Source organism: Pholcus phalangioides, unplaced genomic scaffold (genome assembly GCF_987345545.1).
Source record: "Pholcus phalangioides strain wild (caught in Gottingen) unplaced genomic scaffold, Ppha-v1.0 ptg000018l_1, whole genome shotgun sequence".
NCBI lineage: Eukaryota > Metazoa > Arthropoda > Arachnida > Araneae > Pholcidae > Pholcus > Pholcus phalangioides.
In genome coordinates, this window is record NW_028301611.1 from 742,695 (window position 1) to 754,010 (window position 11,316).

Genomic DNA, 11,316 nt, shown 5'->3' on the forward strand with positions numbered 1-11,316 from the left:
GATGATGCTTACGTAATCAACCACCCTTTATGAAGATATGAAATATTCTTAATGCATCTTATTCGGAGCGCCAAAAACGGAAAAAAACGATAGTTATTGGGGTTCTGAACTAACGTTCCCCCTATTGATAAGTCCCCTACATAGCCACTTCAACGATCTCTAAATGTTTCACTGATCCTTCAAGTGCTCTGGAACTGTGCCATGCATCACTCAAGTGATTTGTAATTATGCCACGGATCACTTGAATAATCTGGGAAGGTTCCGCGGGTAACTTGAGTTATATGTAGAACCGCACTGGGGGTGCTCTAAAACTGTGCCACATGTCACTCAAGGGATCTCTAAATGTCCACGGGTCATTTGAGCGATTTATAAAAATGTGCCGCTTAGTTCATTTTTATAAAATTAGGTTGGTGGAGGGGGGTTTAAGCCACATCAGATAACCTTCAAGGCCACATTTGGTCCGCGGGGTCAAGGGTTTACCATATATGGCTTAAAGGGTGGGTTACAATGAATTTCTTACCCTTCAAATAGCATTGAAATGAACAGAAATCGATTATAATAACACATATAAAGGTATTTTCTTTCGAAATTTTAATTTTTCTAAAAATATTTTTTGCGTTAAAAATTTTTTTTTTCGTCTGGGGAGGAGGCGCACGAGCTCCCTATGTCCTCCCTCCCGCGTACGTTTCTGATCCCACCAATATGCGTTAGGAGGTAGGGTGCAGTGATGACGATATTTTGCTGACAAGGGGGGAAAGGGGGGGGTCAAAAATGGCTAAAAATTTGCTTACGTAATACTTGTACGGCCCCATAGTTGGTAGAGTACTCGTCCGGAAAACGAGAGACCGGGGTTCGAGTCCCCGTGAGGAGAGACGAAATTTTCCTTTCCTGAACCATCGACATCTCCACACTTAGCCAGTTTCCTGTATCTGTCGTATTAACAAGGGGGAGAGTGTGATGTTTACGTACAAATGTTTAGGTTTTTTTGCACGTATTTTTATAAAAAAAAATAATATTTTACTAGTTTCTAGTTTCTCTAATGAAAAAAATTTGACAAAAATAAAAATTTAACTGCGAATTTGTCTTATACAATTTGCATTTTATAAGGCTAAAATAATTAAATTACACCCTTCATTGACGAGAGAAATTGTTCTATTCTCAAGTGACACCATCTATTAACCGAAAAGTAAGTTAATAAATGAGACGTTGATACGTAACATTTGAAAAACGTTGAGCTGTTAAATTATAATAATGAATTTATATATTATAATATTCCATAAATTGAATAAAATATTCTAATTTGCTTTTACTAACACTTAAGATCTTGGAAAGCGTCTTTATTTACTTATTTGAGATATTTATTAATATTTACGTTAACAGTTTTCTAGCCTAAAAACAGTTTATTTTATGTTTTCAGTTGTTTCTGTTGTAAATACATTAATTTTTAATTTATTGAATTATATTCTATTTAATGTTTTCATTAAGTGGTTTATCATCGGCAGACAATGGAGACGACGGATGGATAAAGAAGTGTTTATTTTGTATGAGAGGAATTATTCTGTAGAGAAGGAAAAATATCATCACATTAAATCCTTTGAAACTTTTTCGGAATGTTTTCTTTGTTTTATAACTTTCTTACTGCACAATTTTGTTACAAAATTTTTCACGGAAAGTTTTGATAATTTTTCGTATATTTTCTTCCACAGTGAAAAACATATACATATACAATGAAAAACATATAACAGATACGTAACTTTTGTAGTTTTTTCTATCTGCTTCCATAGCTTAGATGGTAGAGCACTCGTCCGGCAAGCGAGAGACTGGGGTTTCGAGTCCCCGTTCGGGCAGTGATGAATTTTCTTCCTTGTAATCTTCATCTCCACAAGTAACCAGTCTTTCAATGAATCTCGTATTCACAAGTGGAGAGGACGTTTTTATATACACTAGCTCTCTCTGTGTACGTAGATTTCGTAATCTGAAAATTGCTTTGCGGTGATTTGCCCATACAACATTTGAACGCCTAATGACCCCCTTGGGGTTGAATTTTCTGACATCCTGTCTTGGTGGGTATTTACATAATGAAATATAATACTGGCTAAATTTCATATTTACAGCTTCAGCGGTTTTAGCTCGGCCATGATTGCCCCAAATAATATTTGAACCACCTTATGACTCGCCTTTAGGGGTCGAATGTATTAATACCCCTCTTAGTTAGTCTTTACGTCATGAAATAAAACTAACAACAAAATTTCATAATTATAGCTTTTCGGCTCAGCCGGGATTGCCCCGTATATCCTTCAAACCCACCTTATGACCCCCTACCTCCAAGCATTGAATTTAAAAAAAAAAAACCTACTGAGTTTATCTTTACGACATGAAATAAAACTACTGACTTCATAAAACACTGACTCCCATCGTAAATATAGCTTCAGTGGTTTCGGCTAGGAGTGATTTCTCTATATGACTTTTGAACCTCCTTATCACCCCCACTAGGCGTCGAATTTCAGAAAACCCTTTTTTAGTAAGTCTTTACAGCATGAAATAAAACTACTCACCAAATTCCATCGCATCATATGATTTCTCTATATAACATCTGAACCCCTGTATGACCCCGTTAGGGTCCGAATTTCGAAAAGCCCGTTCTTAGTGAGTCATTGCATTAAAAAATGAAACAACTGAGACCAAATTTCATATTTATAGGTTCAGCGGTTTCAGCTTTGTGATGATGAATCAGTCGGTCAGTGAGTCAGTCAGGACAAGTCTTGTTATATGTAGGCTTATAGATATTAGCGAGGCTCTTTGGTAAGTTTCTAACTTAAATTTATTGCTATATTTTTTCATAATTAGGGTGACCATACGTCCTTTATTTCCCGGGACAGTCCCGGTATTTTCTGTTTTTTTGGCTGTCCCGACTTTTTAGCAAAAGTGCCCCGGTTTTTCCCGTATTTTGCACGAAGCCTACTTGAATTTTTATTCTTTATTGAAGTCAAAGATTGAAATTATTTTCAACTTATAAATTATATTATGGTAACTGCAACTATAAATGAGTATATGAATCTCCCACATTTGTCTAAGTGAAATTTTTTTTTCGTGGAATTCATTTTAATCCACTGCAATTAGCAGTAATGCTGTATTTCCCGCCATTGTGATTTCTCCGTTATTTCAACAATATTTGGCGACTTTGTTCAGTTTTGGCGTCATTTTTGGCGATAATTGGCGATGTCCCGTATTTTCCCGTATTTGGAACCCCAATGTCCCGTATTCGTCTCGAAGAAATATGGTCAGCCTACTCGTAATAAACTTTCTCTGTAGATATTCTTTTCTTCTATAATTTTCAGTTATGTATTTTCGTAAATTTTAAATTTTTATGTAAAAATAATAAATTTTTGTTAGTTTTTTTTTTCCTCTATGATTTAAAGGCGATAATAAAAAATTATTTGCTTGAATAATTTTCTATGTTTTTCTTTTTCCTATAAACTTTTCATTTTATGTTCTATAACTAATTTCACGGTTTTTACAAATATTTGACGTTCGGAAGACATCGGAGGCTTAACGAATAGATAAAGAAGTGTTTTATTTTCTGTGAAAGTAAATATCGCGTGAAGAAAAACATTTTGTGAGCATTAAAACCTTGTGAAAGTGTTTCTAATAATTTTTCTTTTTTCCATACAGCTTTTGTCAATTCTCTCAAAAATATTTTCAGACATTTCGATTTCTTATACAATTTTCTTAGTCCAAAAAAACCCTCAAATTTCTAGTGCAGGGTTGCACGAACTTGCAGGGTAACTGAGAAAAATATGCTCATAAGTAGACTGACCATATTTTCTCGAAAGAAATACGGGAAATTGGAATTCCAAATACGGGACATCGCCAATTATCGCCAAAAAGTGACGCCAAAAGTAAAACAAAGTTGCCAAATATCGAAGAAATTACGTAAAAAAATCAAATGGTGGAAAATAAAGCATTACTGAAAATTGCAGTGGATTTAAATGAATTCCACGAAATAAAACGTTCACCAACGCAAATGTGAGAGATTAATATTATTATTTGTAATTGTAGTTATTATATAATTTATGAGTGGGAAAATAATTGTATTGTTTGACTTCAATAAAGAATAAAAATTCGAGTAAGCTTCGTGTAAAAAACGGGAAAAGCCGGTACACTTTCGCTAAAATGTCGGGACAGCCAAAAAAACAGAAAAAAGCGGAACTGTCCCGGGAAATACGGTACGTATGGTCACCTAACCCATAAGTAATATGGATGCCATATTTTTAAAATACAGCAATCCATTTCAAAGCGCAATTATAAAAACTAACTATATTTGGTGAATTCTTCAGATTGTCTCGTTTACATACACACACAATTATTTATTTACAACACAATATATTTACATCGTAGAAACAAATAGTGGGCGTGACATAACGTAAACATAAAAATACCTAGAGTCAGACGGCTCTGACTCATGATTCCTGTGACGTTGCCACCAGGAGAAATGAAATAATAATTATATCCTGGTGAGACACCACAGCGTCATCAGGCGGGGAGCACTACATATATATATGCATGATAAACAATATTTATGGTTGTCATATAAGTATGGATAGCGTCCCCCCCATTTACCCCAACATGTTTATCGTATTTCTTTTTAAGCGTGTCGCGTTTTAAGCGTTATCTGTGACTATATGACCTGCATTTTACGGGACATCTGCGTAATTTTGATCGTCTTCTGCATAAAATGTTCTCTATTCTTCCTTTTCCCCATTATTTTAAACACAGCTTAGTTGAATTTTTGAAATACAAAGTTAAGATAATTTTCATGAATTATAAATCAATGCCTTGAGAATTTAAAGTTTAGACAATTTTTTTGGCTTTATTTAACGGCTTTGAGCATATTGGTGGGATCAAAAACGTACGTGGTAGGGGGCATAGGGAGCTCGTGCCCCACCCCCCCCCCTCCCCAACAAAAAAAAAATTTTTAATGCAAAAAATATTTTAAAAAATATTTATAAAATTTCGAATGAAAATACCTTTATATGTTATTATAATCAATTTCTGTTAATTTCAATGCTATTTGAAGGGTAAGAACTCAGAATTTCTCTTTAAGAAATTCATTGTAACCCACCCTTTAAGCCATATATGGTAAACCCTTGACCCACGGACCAAATGTGGTCCTGAAGGTTATCTGATGTGGCTTGCTCCCAAACCTAATTTTGCAAAAATGAACTAAGCGGCACATTTACAAATCGTTTAAATGACCCGTGGCACAATTCCAGAACATTTAAGTGGCCCGTGGCACATTTTCAGATCACTGAAGTAAACCTCAAAGATCACTTTCACATTCAAAGATCACCGAAATAAGTCGCGACACAGTTATAGAACACTTAAACGATCTGTGGCATATTTAGAGATCCCTTGAGTGAAATGTGGCACAGTTTTTAGACCACTTAAGCGGCCCCCAGTGCGGTTCTGCATCACTCAAGTTACCCGCGGAACTTACCCAGATCACTTAAGTGATCCGTGGCATAATTACGAATCACTTGAGTGATGCGTGGCACAGTTCCAGAGCACTTAAGCGGCACGGAAACATTTCCAGAGCACTTGAAGGATCCGTGAAACATTTAGAGATCATTAAAGTGTTCCTGTAGGGGACTTATCAATAGGTAGAATGTTGGTTCAGGTGCCCAACAACTATCGAAAGGTTTTTTCCCGTTTTTGGCGCACCGAATAAGATGCCATTAAGAATATTTCATATCTTCATAAAGGGTGGTTGATGACGTAAGCATCATCCAAACCCCCCTCCTCCCCCCATGTCATCGAAAGTCAGCAAATCAGAACCCCCCCCCCCCATCGATGCTGACGTAATACTTGAATGACCCCTTACCATAATATATATGTCTTTGCTTTTTTCCGCTTTAATTAGCAAGTTTATTTGCATTTGAGAAATTTTTGGTTATAATTAGCGGTATCCCGTATGGAATCCGATTTACCGTATTGTGTGTATCGGTACTTTTATACGGGAACACCTTTAGCGAGCCGGATGTTATGGGACCCTATTGTAGAATGTTCATGCCCTTTGTAAAAATCACATGTCGTTTACATGTGAATATTTCAAGCATTGAAATATCCAGACGGGAAAATTTTTTAGGGTTTATATTAAGCAAATGGGGTACTCTCTCCTGAATGCTATTATATGAGAAAAAACTATTGTCAATGTATAAAAAAATTTAGGATGTTGCACTTCAGAGAAAACACGATGCATTTACATTATTTTACATAGAGTTGAATAGTTTAAAAATGTCATTTATTGTTTGCCAATTTTCTTTTCTATCAGTGGTGAAGAATGCACAGCAATATGTCTCCTCCACACATGGGTATTTCCCTAAAAAAACCAAGGGCCAAGAATCGTTCTGGTTTGCCTTCTCGAGATAAGAGACATGCATACTTTTGAGCCATTCTGTTGGTAATTATATAAACTTCGTGAGCAGCTCAACAGTGAAAATCAGATGTTCAGGATTTGCTTAGAAGCACCAACGCCGAAATTGGCTCAAAACATACAAAATGCCTTTATTTGAAACTCATTTTGTGCTCTTGAGAACAACACGGCCAAATAAAGGGGGTTAATCTACCAATTTATTTTAATTATTTTATTAAAGCAGCGGTTCACAAATCTGCGGTGCTTGAGCTCCCTAGGGTCCACGACCCAATTGTAGAGTTATGAAACTGGAAAAAATGTAAAATTATGAATAGGGAACGTTTTAATTAAATTAAGGCGCACAAAAACACCGCTGCAACGTTGGTAGTCTGCAGCTGTAATATTGTTATGATTTTTTTTTGACAAAAATTTTACTTGTGGTGGCATCTCTCGATAGGAGGAGTATGAAACTTTGTGTTTGTTCCTTTGCAGACGAGTTGATGGCATTGCTATCGCATCATATTTACTAGTGCTGGATAGAATGACCTTCATTGCTCGAGAATATTCTTGCCGAAAGATGACTGTAGTTTCTGTGTTGCTATAAATGGGGGTCCGTGGCAGACACCAAGATTTACGGAGTTCCACGACTGAAAGTATTTGGAACCGCTGTATATTAAAGTCATGTCTGTCTTCTGTATTAAAATTTCCCCGAGATTTAAACGACAAACATTAATGGTTGATTTTCAGTTAATCTAAAGAAACTCTGTTAGTAATTTAGACATCACAATAGAAAATCACAATAAAGTGCTTGTACTCAAAAGAGTTACTACTACTACTACACTGCTCAAAACAATTAGGAGAGCACATGGTTTTAACAAAATTACGCAAAGATGTATACCGATAAGTAACATAAAATGAATCATCCATAATTTAAAGCCTAGCAGGAAACGGAAGAAGAAAACTTCATATGCAAATCAAAGTTCATGACGTCAAAAACCAGAAAAGGGAGATAAGGGCAGAAATCGGGATGTTGCAGAAACGTCTGTTTTACTGCCGTAACTGTGAAATTCGATTGCGCAGTATTTTTTTTTTTGAGACAAGGTGACTCGATGATGTCTCAACAACGTGATTTACCGGAATTCATGGCATGGCGTGTTATAGGCAGACTGGAATCCGGGTAAACACAACAAACACAACATAGTGTCGCGGACGCTGTTGGAGTCGCCAGAAGTGTTATTGCAGAGCTGTGGAATCGATTCCAAGAAACAGGAAATGTTAGACGTCGACCAGGGCAAGGTCGGCCACGCGTCACTACAGCAACTGATGACCGGTATATACGGTTAACAGCCCGTCGAAACAGAACAGGGAATGCTACGCAGCTGCAAAGACGGTTGCTCTTGGCAACAGGACGAAGGATGTCCAGCCAAACAGTACGTAATCGGCTTCAGGAGGGAGGGCTCTATGCACGTAGGCCAATGGTCTGCATTCCGTTGACCCCACGCCACCGTGCGGCCCGAAGAAGATGGGCTGCTGAACATCGAGATTGGGAGCAACATGATTGGAGCCAAGTGCTGTTTACAGACGAGTCCCGATTCAGTCTGGAGTGTGACACCCGACGTGTTCTGGTATGGAGGGACCCCCTGCACTCGAAATAACCCCGCATTCGTTCGTGAAAGGTCACAATACAGACGAGCTGGTTGGATGGTATGGGGTGGAATCAGCATAGGCGGACGTACGGACCTGCATATCATTCGGAATGGCACTTTGACGGCCCGAAGGTATGCAGACGAGATACTGCGACCTCATGTCATCCCTTACGCTGGAGCCATTGGAGATTCCTTTGTTTTCCAGGATGATAATGCCCGACCGCATAGAGCTCGTCTGGTGGAGAACATGCTTGAAGCTGAAACAATACAGCGTATGGAATGGCCAGCGTGCTCTCCTGACCTGAATCCGACGACGCATTGCTGCGCGACCAAGGCCGCCTGTTACTGTCCGAGACTTGCAGATTGCACTTCTTGAGGAGTGGAACAGTATTCCCCAAAGTCTGATCGATAACCTCATCGCATCCATGGCAAACAGGTGTGCAGCAGTCTTAGCTGTTCGAGAAGACCACACGCCCTATTAAAACTCATGCATCATGTCTAAACAGTACTTTTTTTTATCGTTTACATGTAACCAAATTGTTGCCCTAAATCATCTTTTCATGTTTTTTCTGTATTTTCAAAGAATTAAAGCTTAATTCCAAATTTTTTTACGTCTTTTTTCTGTATTGCGCGTTGATACGCGTGTACTATCCATTGTATGCCAATACGTGGCTGTCTCGCATGGTTTTCTTCACTTTTTTGCTTGCTCCCCTAATTGTTTTGAGCAGTGTATTACTGAACTACTCTTTTGAGTGCAGTACTAAACCACACTGTGGTTAGTACTGCACTCAAAAGAGTTGATGAACGTGCTATTTTCAACACCAGACGAATCGAAATCCCGGCACATCACGCAGATCAATCAAATTCTGTCAATTATTGGCTTTTACTTCCGCTTCTAGGAACACTGATCGGTCGTGAATTATTCACGTGAATATCTCGACACTATGCCACTAGTTGTTGTTGACTTGACCGCGTTTCTGATTCGCGTTCGGTTAACAATTACTACATGGACTATGGCAGGATCAGATCAATAAATGCTCGAGATATTGGTGTTGCTCTCCCTCAAACATATATGATATTGACATTGGTTGCGTTTGGAGAGAATATTCCAGAGATCTCTCAAACAGTGTCTGAATTATCATCCCTTTTAGAAGTATCTAATTTTGTTCAGTTCGAAAATAGAATCATTATAACCAGTTGAGATTGATGCAGGGTTGCCCTTACCAGACGCAGAGGCCAGTGCGAAATTAACAGCGGGACCAGGTGCGTATCAACATTTTCGGGGCACCAAAAATTTTTATGACCCCGCCCCCTTTTGCCCCTAGTTTTTTTTTTTCATTTGAAAATCCACGTCTTTTTTTTTCAGAATATACAGGAAGGTTGATAAATATCCATATACATAAATTTTAAACCCACAATCAAATGTAAATTAACACAAAAATTGATGAAAATTCAGTACTGAAGGAAACTTTAAACCATGAGAGAAACAAATCCCAAAACTGATAAAAAGTTTATAATTGATAAATTGAAAATGATTGGAAGAAACATTATTACAGCACCAAATGAAAATTCGTAATTAACGAGAAAAAAAATTGCAGAATTGACGAAATTAATAATTACAGAATTTGAAAATTCAGAATTAATGAAAGAAATAATTTCCAGAATTAATGAAAAAAAATAATTTCAGCATTGATGAAAATTAAGAATATAAAGAAGAAAAAAAATTCCAGAATATGCATCAAAATTGAATTAATGGGAAAGAAAATAAGTAAGAAATTAGCGAATTTCGGGAAGTAAAAAACGGGAGTCCCACAAGGGTCGGTATTGGAGCCAATACTGTTTTTAATTTACATAAATGAATTTAGTAAATTAAATCCCAATGATAGCATTATATCTTTTGCAGATGACACAGTAAAACTGCATACCCACTGCCAATCTCAAATTCTATTAGAATGTGATTGTGAAGAAATAGAGTTTTTAATTATCAATACATAGGAATAGTTATACAAGATAACCTAAAATGGAACATAATAAAAACGGTAAAAAAGAACTTAGAATGTATTCAGGAGTCCTTTATAAACTTAAATACATAGTTGACAATAATTTCTTAAAAGATATCTTCTATGCATGGATTTACTCGAATATAAATTACGAAATATGTGTCTGGGAAGGAGCATATTATGAAAACTTACGCAATTTAGACAAGCTTCATAATAAATTAAGAGGAATTAATAAATGTTCCAATAGATAACAAATAAATGCAGTGCCACATATTGACAACTGAGACAGAACTACATGTACAGAATTTTTAAATTCATCATCAGAAATGTGGAATGGTTAGTAAGAAATGAAAATTTAACTTCAAATAGATATATAAATATTTATCAAGTGCATAAAAGTAATAGAACATTATTTCAAAAAAGGTTTTTGTTACATCGCTCCAATATATAATAATAATATAACTATTATTAATGCAAAATATAATGCAATCCATAGGGCTGCCTGGAGGGACGTTATGTTTTCTTGAGGCCCAATATGATTATTGTATTCATGTGTTGTTGTTTTATGTGGTTTTTGTTTTGTCTTTTATATGTATTTTGTGTTTGTTTTTGCCAAAAAAAAGTAATAATAATGAACTTCATCTACTCTAATAATCACATAAATAGTAATAGAAACACAGAATATATAATATCTTTAGTATGATCAAAAACACAGAATATATAATATCTTTAATATGATCAAAAACACAGATATAAATGCAGTGATTTGAAATCAGTTATTGTCCAATGCATGTTAAAAATACATAAATGTAGTAAAATACATTTAAAACGAGCTGTTGCTGAAGGACAAAAATCAATAAAAATCATATATAGGCCTGCTGGAAGGACCTTACCGTCCCGTGGGGCTACATGGTGCATGTAATATGTGTGTATTTTATGTCGTTGTCTTTGTGTAATTTATTTTTGTATTTGCATATTACATTTTATATTTGTGCCTTGTAAAAAAAAAAGTTATGGATTGATGAAATTCTTCAACAAATTACCGTAAGTGTGACGCCCCACAAAGCGTGGAGACCCGGACAGCCCCTTTCCCTCTAAGGGTGGCTTTCTATTGATGAATTCAGAATGAGCGAAATGTTCGCTATCAGACGTGAATATCAACCCATCTGTAATTGCATGATCTTTCCATCTGCTATGACACTTATGCACATGTTACTGATCGTCATAACGCCCTCTACCGTTGCAATTCTTGATTCTT